Source organism: Aedes aegypti, chromosome 1 (genome assembly GCF_002204515.2).
Source record: "Aedes aegypti strain LVP_AGWG chromosome 1, AaegL5.0 Primary Assembly, whole genome shotgun sequence".
NCBI lineage: Eukaryota > Metazoa > Arthropoda > Insecta > Diptera > Culicidae > Aedes > Aedes aegypti.
In genome coordinates this window covers 70,865,883-70,888,604 of record NC_035107.1, presented here as the reverse complement: position 1 = coordinate 70,888,604, position 22,722 = coordinate 70,865,883, and the positions used below count along the sequence as shown (strand labels likewise).

At 38.0% G+C, this 22,722-nt stretch overlaps 1 protein-coding gene across 9 annotated transcripts in view; it reads right to left on the bottom strand.

Moving 5' to 3' along the window:
- Nucleotides 1–22,722, bottom strand: part of LOC5569552 — a 473,968-nt gene that overhangs the window by 340,457 nt on the left and 110,789 nt on the right. The gene's annotated exons all lie outside the window — the stretch shown is intronic.

The following is a 22,722-nucleotide window of genomic DNA, read 5'->3' as shown; positions in this document are numbered from 1 at the left end:
GGTGAAGAATTAGGTTGACTTAAGAGGGGTTAATAGTCTGCTAAAGCCTTTTCTTTTCTTTCTTAGCACAAAGAAATTTACCAGTCCACAAACCACAAAACGCCCAACGAACGGGGCAAAGTCAATCGGTGACGGCTAATTGATTGACATGTTCCGTTGGATGTTTACCATTCCATCAGACGAAACCTTCACATAATGGTGTGGTTGGTTGACAGCTAGTAGGATAGGTCAAGCTTTCAGTGTCTTTCCGTCCAATTGCTCCATTCTACACATTGAGTCATCGGAAGTAACGTCTGTTTTATGTGCTATCGAATTGCGTTTAGTCGTTTCCCCTGTACATTTACAGTGGTCCAATTTCATATTCGTACAGGATACTGTTTCCACATCAAGTTAGTAAAAAACTATTAAATGAAGTATTGAGCTACAAATACTTTATCCACATTGAAGGTAACAGGTGTTATCTATTGTTTGCCAATCACAAAATGTTTCCATTTACATTCATCTATGGATTAATAGAAAAATATTGAATTGATGTCTAAAATTCACCCAATTCCATATTCGTACACCTACCAAAATTCATACGCACAACGTTCAAAACTAAATTTAGAAGCTCTATTTGCTTTATTATGATGTTCAGATGTAGTGAAATACATTTGGACAATTTATAAGTGGACATATATGAAATTTAGGTAAAGTTATGAAAAATGCCAGTTTTCGATTGATTTTTGCTATTAAATCCTACAATTCGAACAATAACGTTTATTTTTGTCATTGGATCCGATCTATAGATTATACTCGTAAGCTCTGATAGAAATTTAGTTGAAATATATATAGTTTACAGAAATCATTAACAGTTTTTATCCCTTTTGAGTTCAGAAAATTGTTGTGCCATAAGTTCAAAACTCTTCTAAAATGATATTTTTAATCAATGTAAACCAAATTTTCATTCTAAACAACAGGTAAATGTTAATTTTGAATTTGCCTGTAAAAATAATTTGAACTACGAACTTCGTTTTACAATAAAGTACCCTAAACTACGCTGTACATACCTCCACATAATTGATGTCATCGTAATATTCAATTATCTTTGAAATAATATTCAAATTATATTCAAAATAGCACCCTATTTCGCAATTTATTGATTTTATAAGAAAGATACAAAATAACTTGAATGAGCAGAGAGCATTGATATACTATTTAATAGAATATATCCTGTTGTTTTCATCATTTTAAAAAACGTTTGTGTTGCGGTTATGGCAATAATATTTATTCTTTAAATCTCTATAATCATGTTTGGTAGTAAAATGTAAATTAAAAATGATAATTACGCAATGTTTTGATAGAAACATTAACTATGGATTATGTATATACATTTAGGAGCCAAACATAAAGAAATTGACTAAAATTTGTGGTTTTGGATTTGTTATAAATGTTATACTACCTAAGATTCAAAAGTATAAGTTGTCGATATCCACTCCTAGCTACTCTAAAACTGATTATACTTTTTTTGAAACTTGTTCAATATTCGCAGTTATCATTATTAAGGAAGTGATGTTGACAAAAATGCAATTTATTGTTCGACTTACCGAATATTTTAGCAAAAAACATGGGAAAACTGCTATTTTTCTTAAATTTACTTAAGTTTAAAATATGTCCGCTTTTAAATTTTCCAAATGTATTCTACTGCATCTGAACAACACAACGAAGAGCTTTAGTAATCATCTAGTCCATTAAAAATTAGTTTTGAATGCTGTATATTTCTGTTTTGTTAGGTGTACGAATATGGAATTGGGTCAATTATAGACACAATCTCAATACTTTTCCGGTTGGTAAATGGCTGGGCATGGCGTACCATTGGTACCTCGCGTACCTGAAGGAATAAAATAGACCCCTTTGTGCGGTCCTTAGCCTCTTGCCCAGCAACTCCTATCCCTACCTCCTCGCGGTACTGGCCGGGGTACGAGTAACCTTAGGGAAGATCGGGTAACCAACCCCCGGTGGGAACTTTGGTCGTATGCTGACAGGGAAGGGGGGGTTTGCTTTTGCTTTTGCTTCTGCAAACCTTGAGCGTCTGTACTCCATGTTAGGAGCGGCTCACAACAGCGTCTGTTCCCCATGTCAGGGGCGGCTGATCATCGTCCGAGTGCCAGAGAAGGACTCTAAGCTAAACTGCGCACTATGGTCCTCCGAACATTTAGGGGGAATGGTCCTCCGGAAATCTAGGGGGTTGGTGTCAGGCCCTGCAAGCCAGCCGTAAAAAAATCAAGCAACGAATAATCAACGAGAGAATACGAACCGGGACAATCGGCGAAGACCACAGCGACGTAAAGGGACTAGCGATTGGAAGCTCGGTACGTGGAACTGTAAATCTCTCAACTTCATCGGGAGCACACGCATACTCGCCGACGTGCTGAAGGACCGTGGATTCGGCATCGTAGCGTTGCAGGAAGTGTGTTGGAAGGGATCAATGGTGCGAACGTTTAGAGGTAACCATACCATCTACCAGAGCTGCGGCAATACACATGAGCTGGGAACAGCTTTTATAGTGATGGGTGATATGCAGAGGCGCGTGATCGGGTGGTGGCCGATCAATGAGAGAATGTGCAAGTTGAGGATCAAAGGCCGGTTCTTCAACTTCAGCATAATAAACGTGCACAGCCCTCACTCCGGAAGCACTGATGATGATAAAGACGCTTTTTACGCGCAGCTCGAACGCGAGTACGACAGCTGCCCAAGCCACGACGTCAAAATCATCATAGGAGATCTAAACGCTCAGGTTGGCCAGGAGGAGGAATTCAGACCGACGATTGGAAAGTTCAGCGCCCACCGGCTGACGAACGAAAACGGCCTACGACTAGTTGATTTTGCCGCCTCCAAAAATATGGCCATTCGTAGCACCTACTTCCAGCACAGCCTTCCGTACCGATACACCTGGAGATCACCACAGCAGACAGAATCGCAAATCGACCACGTTCTGATTGATGGTCGGCACTTCTCCGACATTATCGACGTCAGGACCTATCGTGGCGCTAACATCGACTCTGACCACTATCTGGTGATGGTCAAACTGCGCCCAAAACTCTCCGTCGTTAACAACGTACGGTACCGACGGCCGCCCCGGTATGACCTAGAGCGGCTCAAGCAACCGGATGTCGCAGCGGCATACGCGCAGCAACTCGAGGCTGCATTACCGGAAGAGGGTGAGCTGGACGAAGCCCCTCTTGAGGACTGCTGGAGAACAGTAAAAGCAGCCATCAACGATGCAGCTGAGAGCAACGTCGGGTACGTAGGACGGAGTCGACGGAACGATTGGTTCGACGAGGAGTGCCAGGAGGTTTTGAAGGAGAAGAATGCAGCGCGGGCGGTCATGTTGCAGCAAGGGACCCGGCAGAACGTGGAACGCTATAAACGGAAACGGCAACAGCAGACCCGCCTCTTTCGGGAGAAAAAACGCCGCCTGGAGGAGACGGAGTGCGAGGAGATGGAACAGCTGTGCCGGTCTCAGGAAACGCGTAGGTTCTATCAGAAGCTCAACGCATCCCGCAACGGCTTCGTGCCGCGAGCCGAGATGTGCAGGGATAAGGATGGGAGCATTCTGACGGACGAGCGTGAGGTGATCGAAAGGTGGAAGCAGCACTTCGACGAGCATCTGAATGGTGCTGAGAGCACAGGCAATGAAGGACGGGACAACGGAGGAAATGCCTTCGTCAGTACTGCGGAAGATGGAAACCAACCAGCCCCCACTTTGAGGGAGGTTAAGGATGCCATTCACCAACTCAAGAACAATAAAGCTGCTGGTAAGGATGGTATCGGAGCTGAACTCATAAAGATGGGTCCGGAAAGGCTGGCCATTTGTCTGCACCGGCTGATAGGCACAATCTGGGAAACAGAACAGCTACCGGAGGAGTGGAAGGAAGGGGTAATCTGCCCTATCTACAAGAAAGGCGACAAGTTAGATTGTGAGAACTTTCGAGCGATCACCATTCTAAATGCGGCCTACAAAGTATTATCCCAGATCATCTTCCGTCGTCTGTCACCTGTAGTAAACGAGTTCGTGGGAAGTTATCAAGCCGGCTTCGTTGACGGCCGATCGACAACGGACCAGATCTTTACTGTACGGCAAATCCTCCAAAAATGTCGTGAATACCAGGTCCCAACGCATCACCTTTTCATCGATTTCAAGGCGGCATACGACAGTATCGACCGCGTAGAGCTATGGAAAATCATGGACGAGAACAGCTTTCCCGGGAAGCTCACGAGACTGATAAGAGCGACGATGGAAGGTGTGCAAAATTGTGTGAAGGTTTCAGGCGAACACTCCAGTTCGTTTGGATCCCACCGGGGACTACGACAAGGTGATGGACTTTCGTGCCTGTTGTTCAATATTGCGCTAGAAGGTGTTATGCGGAGAGCCGGGCTTAACAGCCGGGGTACGATTTTTACGAGATCCAGTCAATTTGTTTGCTTCGCGGATGATATGGACATCGTCGGCCGAACATTTGAAAAGGTGGCAGACCTGTACACCCGCCTGAAACGCGAGGCAGCAAAAGTTGGACTGGTGGTGAATGCGGCCAAGACAAAGTACATGCTAGCTGGTGGGGCCGAGCGCGACAGGGCTCGCCTAGGTAGCAGTGTTACGATAGACGGGGATACGTTCGAGGTGGTCGACGAGTTCGTCTACCTTGGATCCTTGCTGACGGCTGACAATAACGTTAGCCGTGAAATACGGAGGCGCATCATCAGTGGAAGTCGGGCCTACTATGGCCTCCAGAAGAAGCTGCGGTCAAAAAAGATTCACGCCCGCACCAAATGTACCATGTACAAAACGCTCATAAGGCCGGTAGTCCTCTACGGGCATGAAACGTGGACGATGCTCGAGGAGGACCTGCAAGCACTTGGAGTCTTCGAACGTCGGGTGCTTAGGACGATCTTCGGCGGTGTGCAGGAGAACGGTGTGTGGCGGCGAAGGATGAACCACGAGCTCGCCCAACTCTACGGCGAACCCAGTATCCAGAAGGTGGCCAAAGCTGGAAGGATACGATGGGCAGGGCATGTTGCAAGAATGCCGGACATCAACCCTGCAAAGATGGTGTTCGCTTCGGATCCGGTTGGTACAAGAAGGCGTGGAGCGCAGCGAGCTAGGTGGGCGGATCAAGTGCGTATCGATTTGACGAGCGTGGGGCAGAACCGAGGATGGAGAGATGCGGCCACGAACCGAGTATTGTGGCGTGAAATTGTTGATTCAGTGTTATCTGTGTAGATGTTAACTAAATAAATGAAACTCAATACTTTTCCATTATTCCAAAGATTTATGCAAATGAATATAGTTTGTCATTGCCAAACAATAGATGACACCTATAACCTTCATTATTGATAAAGTATATCGAAGTCCATGCACCATTTAATAGATTTTTACCAACTTGATATGAAAACAGTGCCCCGTACGAAAATGAGATTGAGCCACTGTACATTCTTCATTGTTTCATCCATTTTCACGCTATACGTGGTTTGCAGTAATTCATAGTACCCCCTCACTAGTTGAAACAAATCCAAAATGCATCCGATAGAATCTGACTATCAAAGTTTGATCATTCAAATAATTTTTATCCATATGGCGATCCTCTGACCGACCGAATAGTCACACATACTGAGCATTCGATGCACCTTTTTCTGAATGAAAGTTCAACTTCGTTGCACTCAGCAAGGCAAATCTGGGGTAAGATCCAGACAAACCAAGATCGCTCTTTCCCCCGTCAAATCAACCTGGATCGCCGCCCGGGTGTGACGTTTGCCGTATATGTGTAATTCCCTCGCTGTCTGCAGTCTTGCAAACGACGCTCGCTCCTCAACCGACGACGGACGATGGAGAAAAAATAGCGGTTAAATGCTTTCCCGGACCGTCTAGCACAGCGGCTCCCAACTGGTGGTTCGCGGAGTTGGAAGAAAACTTCTCCAAAGAAAGATTTCTCAAGGGATTTAATCACAAATTTATCCAAGATAATCTCTACAGCGATGTACGATTTTGCCAGAGATTCATTGACGGAGAAGTTTTAATCGCAACCAGATTTTTTAAAACCGGATCAGATAGGACTCCAGAAGTACCTTCAGCAATCCCTACGGAAATTCTGTCTGGAGTTCCTCTAAGGATTCTTCCAGAGATTCCTCCAGTGAAATCTTAACAGTGATTTCTCTACAGATTTCACAACTAGTTTCTCAGAGAGATTCAACAGGAATATCTCCAGTGATTTTTCCATAGAATTCTTCGGTAAAATTTTTAATAAGATTCATCTAGGAACATCTCCAAGAACTCCCCCAGGAACTTTTTCAGGGAACGGTCCAGGAATTCCTGCAGGCGTTTTCAAGCGATTTCTCATGATTTTTCTTGGAACATTCCTCCAAAAATTCTTCCAAAGACTTCTCCAAGCCTTTCTCTGGAAAAATATCTAAAGGGATTCTTGGACAGATATCTCAGGGGTTACAGTGAGAACAATCCCATTAGGTGTATTCCGGATATTTCTCCAGAAATTCCTTCGAGGATGCTTTTAGTGTATTCCCCAGGTAAACCTCTCGAAATTCCTCCAAGAGTGATTCCGGAAATTTCTTCAGGGATTCTCTAACTATTGCTCCAGAGATTCTATCAGGAATTCCTTCAGGATTTTTTCCTGGTATTCTAAAAGTAATTACATCACGAATTTTTAAGAGGATTCTTCAAGAGTTTTCTCCAGCAATTCTCCTAGAGATAACTTTAGCAAAATCATTATTGGAAGTATTTTAAAGATTTCTACAACTACACAACTATTTTTACAAATCCTCCAGTGATTTACCTAGAAGTTCATCTAGAAAATTGTTCTGGGCCTCAAAAAATACCTTCGGGGATTTCTCTAAAAATTCCTCTAGAAATCCATCATGAATTCCCCCAGAAATTTCATTAGAAATAATCCCAAGAATTCTTCCAGGGGTTCCTTTAGGAATTTTCCCAGAAACTCTTTGCATGCAGAAATTTTGGAGACATTAGTAGAGAAATTCCTGGAGAAATACTTGGAAGGATCCCAGGAGCAATCCCAAGAGGAACCTCAAGAAAAAAATAAAAACATCCCTGTAGGATTTTATGGAGGAATTTCTGGACGAACTTTTGGGAGAATTCCTGGAGAAATCTCTCGTTAAATATCTGGCAAAATCCCTGGAAGAATTATTGCCGGAGTTTTTAGAGGAACACCCGGGACAATCTCTGGATAAATTCCGGAAGAAACTGCTGAAAAATCTTAGAAGGATTACCGGAGTAAATTGCTGAAGGAATCCTCGGAAACATTTCATAAGTCATCTTTGAAGAAATCCCTGGAGTATCCCTGGACAAATTTCTGGAGGAATTACTGTAGAAATTATGCTGGAGAAATCTCTTCCCATATTTTTTTTTAATTCCCGGAATAATTCTTGGACGAATTGCCAAATTTATGGAGAAATACCTGGAGAAATCACAGAAATTTTTTCTGAAAAAATCACCGGAGCAGTCTCCGGTAAAATTCTCTAGAAAAATACCTGGAGTAATGGAATGGAGTTTTATCGAAACTGGTCAGGAAAATACGATTGTGACTGAAAGTTCTAAAGGGCTGGACAGTTTTTTGGGATTCCAGACCACCCCTCTTCTCCATCATGGTCATTTGTCCACACAAAAATTTTAAAATTTGTATGCACCGTGGTCTTTGGCCAGACCCCCCATCTCCTCATAAATGACCTCGTGGTATATGGATGACCCCTAAGGGAATCGCTAGAATTTTTTTTTTTTTTTTTGAGAAATGTCTTGCAAAATTCTTTGAAGAATCTTTGGTGAAATAGATCTCTGAAAAAAGTGTCGAAATTTGGAGAAAATTATGAATAATAAAACGACCTGGTGGGTGGCAATGCAGCATAAGCCGATTCAATTAGCCGAAAATGATATTCCGGGAGGTTGTTTTTTGTAAAAGTCCTCAAAAAATTTCTTGAGAAACAGATTAAGGGATCTGAAAGAGTTCCTGAAAAAATCCCTTCAGGAATTATTAAGGGATAATTTGGGAGAATTACTGAACAATGCAAAATAAAATGCGCATCCGAAGAGTTCTAAAACAGTCTATAAAAAATCATAAATATGAAATAAATGAAAATTTGGAGGAAATCGTAAATAAATCTCTGGTGACTCTCTTGAATAACATTTCAATGAATATTTGTAAAAGTTTTTAAAGGAGTTCAATGAAGCAATCCAGGAGAAAGCCATAGAATGTGAATAGTCTTAACCCAAAATTTTTGATTGGAGAACGTTTTTACAATTTGCAAATTCAAAACTATTTGGTTATGTTTGGTAAATTATGATAAGCTGTACATAAGGACTGTTCATTTTATAAAGTGGACACTTTGTTTATGCTATATCTTTTTTATTTATTGATCACATCGTAATCGGTTTTCTGTAAAATGTTTTTGGTTTTAGAACTAAATAGTTTTTCCAAAAACTCATAAGAAAAACTGTTGGTCGACGGGGTTGGTGGTCTGATGGCTACCGCTTCTGCTTCATATGCAGAAGGTCATGGGTTCAATCCCAGGCCTGTCCTTTCCACGTACTTTGTAGTTGTATATCTCTCACTTGCTTCTATCTTCCATTCTAAATATATCACACTCAAACTATTCGTTCATAGCAAACGCTAGAACCAGAGACGGACAAGGAACCGTTTCCCTAACGCTTCCTACTTCCACGCGCACGCCTTTCTTACGCCTGATACATAGGCAGTCTGCTAACCACAAAAGCAAACCTCTCTGCCATGCCTTTCCCCCAATCCATACACTCCCGCATAAACTGGCGTGGATGCAGTGGAATATACGGTCTACGTGGGAGCCAGTTCAATGCATCATCAATTCCTCCCCCTTCCCCTCATTGGTCTGCATTCTGACGTGGCAGGTGCCATTGTTGCCTAAAAATAGGAGATCACCAGCACTTATACACTGAGGATGCCTGTTAGTCCCAAGCAGTCATTCGGTTGGTTCCTTGTGTAAGTGCAGCTGATCTGGCGATACTGGAGTGCATCCACGGGCGGCCAATCAAGCTCAAGCTCAAGCTCAAACTCATAAGAAAAACTGTTGGTCAAAGTTAAGCATTATTTTTTGCTTGAAAAAAAAATCCTATTTCATATGAACAAATTGTATGTTGGTATCCTTTACCATTCAACTGAATGTAGAGCTTTAAAAACATCAATAATATTCCACCATTCTTTGAGACTAGGTCACTTTAGTGATTTATTCCTTAAGGCCAAATTTGCTGACACACCATCCTTTTACTCTCAACAAAAAAGTAAAGTAAAAAGCGTATGAAAAATGGGTTTAGATTACTAAAGAAACTATATTTGTATATAAGAGAGCTAAATCTTGAGATTTGACCACATTCTTAGGTACATATTTTACTCTTTATGGTCGTTTTATTGAAAAATCCCATACTTTTCAAATTATTTACGCATATTTATCGATCTAGAGCAAACTGTAAGCGTTTTCCCTCGAATATTTTGATACGTAATCTTAGAATTACACATTTTGAATATGGTACAAAGAAAATAAATTCGATTTCTTTAAAGCAGTGTTCCCAAATTTGATGATTGTCATTGAGCTTTGAGAGCACATCTTGAAATAAAGCATTTGTTTTTCTATTGTGCTTAAAATATTATGTAGGGACTAAATAAGCAACTCTATGAAGGCGTAGGTTATTTTTCATATTCATACTATGTTATTGCTTCCGTCAGCACTTACTTTAAACCTTAAAATTCTACTCATGTCAGTTCTATTTAAATTTTAAATATTTTTCTATCAAAAAATGATTTTATGATATCTGGAAAATTGTTACTCCAAAAATAACTTGATATATTTTAGCAGGCTTCTGATTGATGATGCTTTTGAAGAACATGCCTTTTTTGAAAATAAAAAAATATAGATTGTCGACTTTTCTAGCCAATTTCTGCAAATCATTGATTTTTAAAACCTCCAATAATCGACCGTTCTAAACGTTGTACCTTTTAAGTGTGAAATTTAAGTATTTTTATGATTTTTTTTTCACCACAACATTGTACAACATTAGTCGAACGATGTACAGAAAACCGATTGCGATTTCATTGAAAAATTAAAAAGATATTGCATGTACAAAGTGTCCACTTTATAAAATGAACAGTTCCGAACACTTAAGGCCAACAGGGACTTCAAATGCATCTGATTGGCTTAAATTAGCTGAAATTGGTGTAAATTTTAATTTCTTCGCAAAGTATAACTGTTAGCTTTTGATTGTACCAATAATAATGTTGATTATATTAGTTTTAGTATTATTTTTACGTATAAGTATTGAATATCATTTTGATTCAAATGCCGAACACTGTGTTCATTCTGTCTTATATTCCGAACACCTTGATTCAAATTCCAAACTGCACGAATGAATCGTATCCAAATGAATAATTTCGAGAATAGATTTATCTGAGCTAGTTTATGTGGTCTTGAGCTAGAGAACCATCACTACTCTCGAGGTATAAAATTGATTTGAAGACGTTAAAATTGAATTCCAATTGACTGCCATTTCCCGGTAATTTGTTGACATATTTCAACGAAACATTTCAACCTAATCGCCATACAAAAACCGAGTGTTCGGAATATGAGTCTGTTCGGAATTTGAGACAAAACGGTAATTATTTTTCACGTGAAAATAAAAACCTGAATTCTTCTATGAACTTATCACAGGATTCTTTCAAATGTTCATTCTTAAATTAGGTCAAAGATTTTAAAGGATGTTTTCCCAAGAATTCCTCCAGGATTGTTTTTTCAGGTACACATTTACAAATTCTCTATTGGATTCTACCAGTAATTAACTCAAAATTTAAGGTTACTTGAAATTTTTCATGTTTCAGGAGTTTAACTAGGAATCACACCAGGGATTTTTTCTTCAATTATTTTAGTAATTCATCCAAGTGTTGCTTTAAGAAGTTCTACCTGAATTTCTCCCCAATTTTCCTCAACAAATATATACTAGTATGACTCCAGTAATTCATTATGGGTCCTTTCAGGAATTCTTCCAGAGAATACACTTCCACATACATTTCTCCGTAAAGATCCATATGAAAAAGCTGTAGATCCAGTTAAATTCTACAACTTTGCTGAAGGCAGCACGCCGTTAACTTTAAAATCTTGTGAGTTACAGGCGAATTTTCTTAAGTGTATTTTTGAAGAGACTTTTCTCAATTTACAAAAAAATACGTTCTCACAGTTTTTGCAGCAAAAGTTGCCTATTGTATGACCTTCCGAAAGCTAGTAAAAGAAACATTTTATGGAACCAACTCCGTGAGTTATGAGCATCTAAAGATTTTACAATTTTTCACTTAGATTTGCTAATAACTTCAAAATTACAAAAATTACAAACTTGTGATGTTCAGCAAAAAGGTATATCATTCTGTGCAACTCTTCTCAAGGCCACATTCACGTAAAACTGAAAATAAAATAGTAAGACCAAAATAACTGATTTTTCGGGTCCATCCTAAGTTAAAACATTTAAAATCAATTTACTTAGCTCAAATGAAGAGTTAGATCAAAAGTGTTGTTCCCGCGGATACGATCCGGTAGGGAATAATTACACCAGAGGTTCCCAAACTTTCTAAGAGCGTGGCGCCCTTAACAATTTTCTGGGAATGGCGCGGCGCACCGGAACAAAAAAAAAAAAACTGAAGGGTTAGCTATATATTTTTCTTGTATTTTCCTTACTTCATAACCATAAGTATAAAAATTTCAATATGGACCAAAAACACTAAAATAATTTCGAGGATTATTAGAATGTTTTATGTATGTTGGAAAATGCGTTACGCGTTAATAATGCGGCCACTTCAATTTGATTTTGCCGTAAATAACCAAATTATAACGCGTAACGGTCTATCCAAAATACTTATTTTCTTAGCACAACTTTAGGGGTTATTGAAATCAAAAATGAGTTTAATTTTCATTATTCAGATAATCTAATTTATTCCCAAATCTACACATTCAAATATGCTGTTGCAAATAAAATGTGAATTCGTGAAACTTTTAGTCTAATAAGTGAGTATTCTACTTCAATTTTCAATAGCGATAAAAATGTACTTTACTAAATAATTACAATCAATGCACACACTCCAAACTTTCTTGTTTCTTTTATTGTGAACGATTGACAATTTTCTTGAAAATTATCCTGCACATCAAATCTATTTTTTTATAAATATTTTTTATTGTTCATTGATGCTTATATAATTTTTTAAACTGTACTTTAAATTTGTTGAAACTTATTAACTGTGCAAGCACCTCAAGCAATGAGATAAGAAAAAAAAATAAAAGAGAAGCTCCAGCTTTCAAAACTCAAATAAAACGTTGGATTTGACATTCAACAAATGATAAATTTGATAGCGTTTCATCAAAAATTAGTGTTTTCTGAACTGTTAATGTTGAATCAAATTTTCTTGCTTATCTTACCAAAAATATCCATATATAACCATTTTTTTTTTGTAAAACCTCCAATGGTAACAATTTTAAAAATCTGCTGTTAACAATTTTTTTTTAAATTTCATTGTGTCAAAAACCATTTAACATCGATATTTTTCAAAATTTACAGTGGAAAACCAAGCAATCTTTGCAAAAATAGTATTGAATGCTTTATTTTGAGTCAATCAAATAAATACACTAATCATACTTGGATCTTTTAAAGACACCAACACATAAATGCTTCAAGTGGACAATTTTGTCCCTTGAAAGAAGAAGCACCACTTCAGATAAAGGACCAGCATGCAACGCCCTGTGACACAATCGGAACAAACGCTCCTCATGAAAAGTTTTCAGGGGTGAAGTGGGAATCGTAGTAACACTCCTCAGCACAATGCATGACGACACTAACCGCACGGCCTTGAACTCCAAAAATCAGTTCAAGTTCAAAAGTTCTCGACATTGAATGTTCAAATGACAGTATTTATATCGACTGGCTATAATCTGCTTCAATGTCGTTGAAAAACGGTTTTCTTTAAACGAGCCTTATCATTATTTATATCCGAAATTTTGAAACATTTTCTCAGATAATGAGAAAGTTTCAAATTTAATTTATTCGGCGCCCCTGAAGAAGTGCTACGGCGCACCAGGGCGCCGCGGCGCACAGTTTGGGAAGTACTGAATTACACGAAAAGAGATACGTTCGAAATCACGGTTTATTTCAGACTGATATTTACAAAGTAAGTGTGTCCTATTTATACACCGCTCTTCCCTAATTACTTGCATGGAATATTCTAGAAGTGTATTGTTGTATACAATAATGTGTTGTGTCTAAACTGTTATACAACCTATTTGTACTGCAGAATCTTCTGGAACTGTCAGTGAATGATACAATGCGAAGATAAACAATAACAATGCTTGAAAGGTAAGTTGATTACTCTGTATTATAACGATTTGATACTAATTGTTTTATGTTTCTAGGTATGCAGCATGAATGAGTGTATTATTTCAGGTGAGTAAAGTGTTGCCAGTATGGATGATTTGTGGCCTCAACATGAGGCATGTTTGCCCACCGGTGTGGTGCGGCATGATGCACCCCGATGGCTTGTTGTTGGCCACAACAAGTGTCTTCGATAAAGATGTGTAAAATCATATTCTAAAAGTTTGCAGAAGAGCGCAGCCACAAATTTAATCAAACAAAAAGGTTTAAGTCATTATTTAAACATAAACGATGACCACCCTATTCAACTTTTTTCTTATAAGATGCAAAACATAATGACGAATAACTTCTCTGAAGCTATCGAACGTCAAAAATCGACGAGAACAGAGAAAACACTTTTTTTCCTGCCAAAATGTCGATTCAGACCATTGTGCAGTGGTCCAGAAAGCAGTAATTTTGAGCTTCAGAATGAAAAACGGTCCACAAAGTTGTTTGTATTAGTTAGGCCCTTTATTTGGTGTTATTGAAAATTAGGGTGGTCCACATTTTTATAGAAATGATGTCACAAACTTTCTTATTTGAAGAAATTATAGTATACATGTTAAAGTTAAGCAAAGTTAAATTTCAAGCAACTTCGTCAAAAAATGTTTTTTGTTTGTCTTAAATTGACCGATTTAGATTTTTTTTCTTACGGTGTCTTAGGGTGGTCCACACAAAATGGGTTTCCTGGCTCTAGTGTTTTCAAATCAAATTTGTCATTAAAGTAGTCTATGAAACACTTATTGACTAGTTAGTTAGTTACACCATTTCTATGAAAATACGTATCACTTTTATTTTCTACAACACCAAACAAAGGGCCTAACTAAGGGGCATTTTTTTTTAAATTATCGGACAGGTTTGGGCCGGTGGTTCTTCGATTTGTATTTTTCTTTTAAATTTTCACCAGAGGTAGAGCTCGTGCATATAAGACTAAAAGTAAAATTCAATAAATTTATAGTGGTCTGTTTTCTCGGAAAATCTTTAGATTAATTTTCACGATTTCCCTATTTAAGGAGCCGGATCCTATTCTTGGCATTTTTTTTTGGCCACAAAATGCGTTGTACTATAGCGCAAATTTTTGGAAAGTTTCTGAAAATTCGGCCGAGAAAACCAACCCCCACTCCCCCTGCCAAAGTGAATCATGGAAGTGCCCAAGTAGCTATGCACCATCCCTCAAATTTTAAAAAATCATATCTCATGAACTATGCATCGTAGAACAAAAGTCTTTTTGTGAAATCGAAAGGAAATTTCTTCAGCAATCTATTAAATGTTTAAAAAAAAAACATTTTCCTAAAAATGTTTCACCATGAAGAATTGGCGGAAAACTAGAAGAAAATCAAAAAAATGTTTGATTTATTTTATCTTTTATGTTTTGACGGTACATTGTGGAAGCAAATCTCGAGTTTTAGTGGACCAGTGTTGCTGGGAAAATGATGGGTTGGCGCTAAATGTTTAGAATTTATTGATAATTTTTCAATGAAAGCAGGTCATTAGATGTAACTTACATGTACCTTAAATATTATTAAAAGTGTAATAAAATGTAAATACAGAGGTTTGTTTGATTTTTTTTTTTAAAATAAATGCGTTCCTTAAGTTAGAGACCACAAATATGAACACCGGCTCAGAGTTTATTAGCAATACAGAGCCGCTTATCACACTTCAATAGTACCTAAATCACGGTACATTAGAATACACATTTTGAGTGAAAGTATGGTTATATCTCCAGTGCTATTTCTATTCACTTTCTATTACTTGACAAGTGCGAATGTTCAAGGCAAGGCATGCGAAAAGTTTCTTCAGATTTTTGACGTTTAAAAGCTTTAAATTGAAGTTTTAATCACGAAGCTATTGAACTCGATGATTACATGATACATTTAGAATGTATGCTGCCAAATCCTCTCTCGTAAGGGAAATGGACAATTCAAAATCATATGCAAAACAAAAAATAGATTCTAAAAACATTGAACGACTCGACTTAACACTTACATTTATTATTCGTTTTCAAATTCCATATAAAAACTACCACATAACATGATATAATGGTACTGAAACCAGCTGGGACGAAAGCGTAAGAAGCGAAGACATTTTTTTAAACAATTTTAAGGTATTTCGGCACGACCGAAATTTGCAACACTGTAATAAAAATTCCGGTGGTGGAGTCCTCATAGCCATCAATCCAGACTTCTGAAGAAATTGAAACTTTCAAACACAAAGAATTCAAAAATATTTGGGCTAAACCTCTGATTTATGGAAAAACGCATATTTTTTCATCCGTGTATTTTTCACCTGAACACGCTAACGAACATTATTTTGAATTATTCTTCAAAATTGTCGAAACTATTATTTCAATTATGAAACCTGAAGAAAAACTGCGTCGTAGGCGAAGACAGCACTTTACAATTTTTATTCGACAAAAAACCAGCAAAATTCTTACTTGGACCTCTCATTTACAAATCGCACTGAAGATTTCTGTGTATATGCACCATTTTCACCTCTATGGAAAAATGAAGTATTTCACACAGCAATTGAATACTCAATCTTCACACAGCCATTCCATGAAAAACCGATCTAGTAGGTCACCTAATTCCGGCAAAATTGAAGAAAAAATGAGAACAGCAATAGTCCCTTTGGTCCCGAAGCCTTCAAAACACGAAAAAGGGAAATTATTGATTTGTTTTACGTAAAAAAAAATTGTTTTGATATTTTATATTTTTCTTGAAAAGTCCTTAGCTTTCATGCTGTCCAAGAAAATTAAAAATCGGTCAAACGGTTCAAAAGTTATGACTTTTTTAAAAATAAATAAAAATTTTGCAAAATCGCGATTTTTCTGGTCATTTTTTTTTTTTGAAAATGGCCACCTTAATAAAAAAAATCCAAAAACACGGATAAGGAACAAAATAGCAGATTTTCACGGAATTCGGTGACCAACTAGATCGGTTTTTCATGGATTGGCTGCATACATAAAACTTCTCTCCCCAGCGACTGGGAGTACGAGGAAGTGCCGGAATACAATAAAGCAAATTACAAAGAAGCCAAACGTAGACTATGTACAAATAATTGGCAACATATTATCAGTATTGAAGAAAATATCGACACCGAAGTAGATAAATTCCATTCAATTATTCAACAAATAATTAAGGAACTGTACCAACAAGAGGAAGAAGACGTATACAAAATAACAAATTACCGGTGTAGTTTAGCCCACAACTGAAGAACCCTAGAGACAAACTAGCCTCGGACTGAAAGTCTCTCTAATAAAGAAAAATAATAATAATAATAACTTAAAAACCTGAAGAACAAGAAGCAGAAATTTATACAAAAAATAAAGTACATTTGTATCATGACATATGCAACCAACTCAACTCAGCCATTAACTCCGCACATGAAGAATATAATCATAAGGTCGAATCCAAAGTCAAATAATGTTTTAAAAACTTTTTTAATTTTGTAAACACTAAATTAAAAAGTGGCAATTTCCCTTCGCGTATGCATTTTTACGGAAAAGTAGGTTGAAAACTCTTCCGATATCTGCAACCTCTTTGCATATTTCTTCCAAGAAGTGTATACCACCTATTCCGAAGAAGACCGCGACGGCAATTTTTTTTTTTTTTCAGAATTTTCTAATAGTATATCTATTGAAAATTTATCACAACATAAAATCTTATCGGCACTAAAAAACCTGGACGTATCAAAGGGAGCAGGACCGGATGGCATTGCACCCGTGTTCTTCAAAAATCTCCCAGAAGATTTCAACATGTCTCTTAAAAATGGAAAATTCCCAGAAGCTTGGAAATCCTCGTATTTGGTGCCTATTTTCAAATCGGGTACACAATCTGACATACGGAACTATCGCGGAATTGCCATTATCTCCTGTATCCCCAAACTCTTCGAATCTCTCGTGAACGACAAATTTTTTCAGCAAGTAAAAAACCAATTTACTTACAGGCAGCATGGTTGAGTTGGATCCAGTCATATCTATCACATCGTAAACAAACAGTGCGCTTTCTAAATACATTATCAGCACCCATTTCTGTAACCTCTGGAGTACCCCAAGGTTCTCATTTAGGCCCACTTCTTTTTATTTTGTATATAAACGACATTTCCTTTTCACTTAGAAAAATAAAAATTCTTATTTCTTATTCTTCAATTATTCATGGAAGTAAGTAAATCTAGCGAAGCAGAAGAATTCCAGAATGACATTAACTTATTCTTCGCTTGGTGCACAAAAAATCCACTTCAACTCAATATCAAAAAATGTAATTCAATAGCATTTAGTCGAAAATATGCCACAGCTCGAATTGAAGTATTTTTAGGAAATCAAGTAGTGCAGAAGTGTAAAATTGTAAGGGATTTGGGCGTAATCCTAGACTCTAAGTTAACTTTTGTAGAACATTATAATTCCATAATAAACAAAACAAACAGCATGCTTGGCTTCATCAAGAGGTTCAGCAACAATTTTCAAGACTCATATACTATTAAATTATTATATATTACATATGTAAGGCCAATTATGGAATATTGTCACTTTGTATGGAACCCGTACCATGTCATACACGAAGAACGCATAGAATCAGTACAGAAGCAATCCCTTTTATACGCCCTTCGGAAATTGAATTGGACTGTACTGCCACTTCCGTCATATGAAGCACGCTGCATGCTCATCAACTTGGAAACACTTAAGCAACGCCGGGAATTCGCAATGATTCTCTTTATAAACAACATTATTCCGAATCGTGTAGACTCCGCTGCACTTCTCTCTCAATTAAACTTCTACACCCCCTCTCGGCATTTAAGAACAAGAAAATTAATTTCAGAAAAATCATGCAGAACGCATTATGCTCAAAACGGACCAATTAACCGTATGATGCGTCAGTATAATGTACATTGCGAATTCATTGGCATTACTATGTCCAAAGAGCAGCTTAAAACACGACTAAAGAACAATAGAAGTAATCCATAGCATGTAAGAAAGTATTGTAATTATTGTATGTAGTCTACCTATGCTTGACGAAATAAATAAATTCGCATTTTCATGGGACACATTGTACAGTTGTGAAATTTGGGCGGCAAAGATATCTGTTGGTTCATAATGTAATCGTTAAAAAGTTTTCATATATCTCCATTTCAAAATCATCCATTCAGAGCTCCGTGGGATGTTTGTAAAACTTTCAAGGGAGTCGCAGCTTCGAAAAGGTTGGAAACCACTGGTCTAGCGTCCGCAAGATCGAAACTGTCTGCAGTGGAAAGGGGGAAAGGTACCGAATGTGGAGCGCAATTGGACCTAATTGATTGATGCGGGTATCGTCGCGTTCCATTCATTGATTGGATTGTGGTGCGGCGGGCAGGAAAGAAGGTTCCTCTGTAGGTTGAAGAGAAGGAAAGAAAGAGGGTCTTGCCACAAAAAGTGGTCTGCTTGGTATCAATCGATTTTGATACATGCCAATCACGTTTACCTTTCAGCGCACGCGTCCAATTTGATTAAAATAGATCAAGATTAGAACTCTTCCGCGGAGGTATCTCCTGATCGAATAAATATGCAGATTATTTCGGATTTAGACAGCGAGGCAATTCAGGCTTAACTCTGAGAGCTTAGCGCACTGGTAACAAACTGGCTACAGTCACAAAGCGTTACGTTTCAAGGGGACATTAATCAAAAAAAAATAAACAATCTTCCCCGAGCCGTGTGCTTTTGCTGCACTGGCAGTATGTACTTACAGAATTGGAGCCTCACATGTTGGCTTTGGTGGCTAGCAGAGTAGTTCGCACAGTAAATTTTAATTAGGCAGTTGCCACTGCCAGCGCAGCCTATGGGTAATTACTCAGGTCGAGTACTTTGTAAGCAGGGGAAAGGAGCTTTCAAACTTGAGAGGTGCATAAAATAATTTTGTTTATTGCTCTTCCATAGTTCCATCATGACCTTGGAAGATCAGTGCTGTACGAATCTGGGCATCATATGTATAACGATGAAGGCGAAAATTTGTTTTACCTTGCAAAAAAAAAATGCAGTCTTGATGGAAGTCTTTAGCGTACCACTTTCCATCGACGCCACACAGACTGCTTGCCTAATGAGCCATATAACTGATAACTTCTGAACAACTGCAGCCAGTCAATCGAAGAAAATCTGTTCCACCCCCTTCTCAATCGTCTTAATCGACGATGACCAAACGGCTGGAGATTACACAGTTTCGCACCACCGGCGATTTGGTATGGATGTCACATTCGCCGTTTGGCGCACTGCTTGATTAATCATTAATTCGTACTGCTCTGGTTCATGTACCACAGAAACGTACATATTCCCATCACAACCATTTGCGCCGTCGTCATCGTCGTCAATTGCTGGAGCAAAATTTATGCACCCGACGTGACCACGTAACTTCCAACGACTTGCAAAAGTGAGGAACGTGGTCACACGAAGGGAAGGCACAGCGATACCTGATTTTGGGTCCGCAAAAGGAAGGCGCGAAAAAGAACCCCACTTCCCTAATTGGACAGCCAAATTGTGACCCCGCGAAGAAGTGTAATATTCATAGAGTAAAGTGGGGCAAATTCAAGCCAATCTCGCGTAAAAACTTGCAAATTGCTCAAAATCGACTTATTAGTTTTAAAATTAACAAAATTAGCCTGGTTGCATGAAAAAACTCACCAAAATTTGAAGTTTTACCGTAGTTTTGCGAACAACTGCTTCGCATCCCGCAGGTTATGACTAGAAATGGGAAAATATTTTGACACAAATTTTGTCAGCATAAGTGTATTCAAAATTTCACCCCGCCTTACTCTATGATGTTTGTACATCGAATTTGGAAGCGGGCTGCTAATTAGTTGCAGATGGGAGCACACACGACGCGTCGCCATTGGCGCCGTCCATCATCAGCTTCGCCAAATGTTTCCAATTTCACACCCACCAACCACCAACCAATCGATTCGGATTCGGTAAATATTTTGGATCCCAGCTTACGTTCGGTGCACGTTTCGTTTTGGATCGAGCTTGAAGCGGTGTGCGAGGGTTGAGAGTTGTTCATGGAAATTGGAGATCTTTATCGGTGGACACCTTCAATGTCGTCGTTTGAGGCGGTAGCTTAGGGGTCGTCCCTAAATCACGTGGTCATTTTTTGGATATCTAGACATCCTCTGTCTCCTCGTGGTCTTTTGCCGTTGTCTTTGGCCAGACCTCCTTCTCATCCCCCACGAATGACCACGTGGTTTATGGAAACCTTTGAGAAGTCGCAGTCAATCAGTCAGCCCGTTAAGTGGCTTAGGTTTCGATTTCAAGGTTGGTATTTGTTTTCGATTTGAGTTGTTTAGAACTATTTGCGTGGACGCAATGCGTGGTATGCGACGCTTCTCGTTGGAGGCTTTTGGTCTCTTGTTATAGGCTGAATGAAAATCGATCTCTCAATGCTCAAATTGGACATTTGCACGACTGCAAACCAAGCACGATTGATAGTCTATAGATACAATGTGCTGTGAATAGATCAGCTTTTATTTTATAGGTAACTGACAAACATCAGCAGTCAGAGCTTGTTCTAGCAATACAATCAATGATATCTTCATATATAACAAAATGTGAACAAAATTATGAAAGTACACTTTTAAAAACAATGATTACTGTGGACGTAATTCTGGTTATGAATGAATGACACATGATGTAAGTGATGGAACGACACAAAAACGTGTCCTTGAAGATGTATTAAACAAAAAATGTAATGTTACATGTTAAAGAACATAAAGACGATGGTACTGTGATCCACATTTTTCGAATCAGACATTACCGTATTTAGAACTTGACACAAATTTACGTCATTCGGCTCGCTTTTTTTAAGTGCATCCCAAAAGACGAAAATCGCATGATTTTTTGGGTTAGCTCGAAATTTGGAGTTATGCCCTTTTCAATGATTCATCTTGATTTTTCCTTAGTATGGCTATATCTCGCAAACGACTCTTTGACACTACCCAGAAAGTATAATATTTTGAGAACAATTTTGATTAAAAGCTGGGCATAATTATTGTAAGATTCCTGATGAGCAGCAAACTGCATGATCTAGGTAACACGCATAATTCAAGTATGGGGATATTTTTTATTACCGTACAAAGTGGGCCGAAGGGTCTCAGATTTTCATGGAACTTTTTCCAAGGGCAGGGCTCATCAATATATGCATAAAAAAATTGAGAAAAATTCAGGGTCGATTATTTTTCCGGAAAACTCAGTTGGATTTTTTTGTTTTCCTCTGACACTACTTACTTTGAAAAATCATAACTCAAGAACGAAGCATCGTAGAAACAAAGTTTTTATATGAAAATGAAAGCAAATTTTCTCAGAAATATAAAAAAATATTAACTGGAAAAAGTTTTCCACAAAATTTTCAACCGTTGAGAAAATTCGTAAAGAAAAGCCGGAAAAACAATAGAGTTGGAAACTCGTGGAAAATTTTCAAAAAAATATTTTTGAGAAGATAATTTCATAAGCTTTAATCGAACATAGTTTTCCCGGCTTTTCTTTACGAATTTTCTCAACGGTGGAAAATTTTTTTCCAGTTAACATTCTTTTCTATTACTTAGAAAATTTGCTTTCATTTTCATAAAAAAAACTTGTTTTCACTTTATTGGTATTTTTCGGTGACGTCACCGAAAAATACCAATAAAGTAGAAAAGATTAAGAGAAGGGTGATTAAAACCACAGCAAGATGAAAAAACTTTGTTTCTACGATGCTACGAGGCTCAAAATGGCACATTTGCACATTTTTTACGAAATTGGCCATAACTCAAATACCATTTCAAAAATTTCAGCGATTAAAGCTTATGAAATTACCTTCTCAAAAATATTTTTTTGAAAATTTTCCACGAATTGGAGCATAGTTTTTCCGGCTTTTCTTTACGAATTTTCTCAACGGTGGAAAATTTTGTGGAAAACTTTTTCCAGTTAATTTTTTTTTATTCCTGAGAAAATTTGCTTACATTTTCATAAAAAAAAGTTTCTACGATGCTTCGTTCTTGAGTTATGATTTTTCAAAGTTAGTAGTGTCAGGGGAAAACAGAAAATTTCCAACTGAGTTTTCCGGGAAACTAGGCGACCCTGAATTTTTCTCAATTTTTTTTATTCATGTATTGATGAGCCCTGCCTGTGGAAAAAGTTTAATGAAAAACTGAGACCTTTCGGCCCAAACCCGTACGGAAATAATAAAAAATCCCCTATAGCCCCTTATAAAACTATTTTTCTTTCTGACGTTATATCTCAACTAGAACAGTGCCTGCTTCTC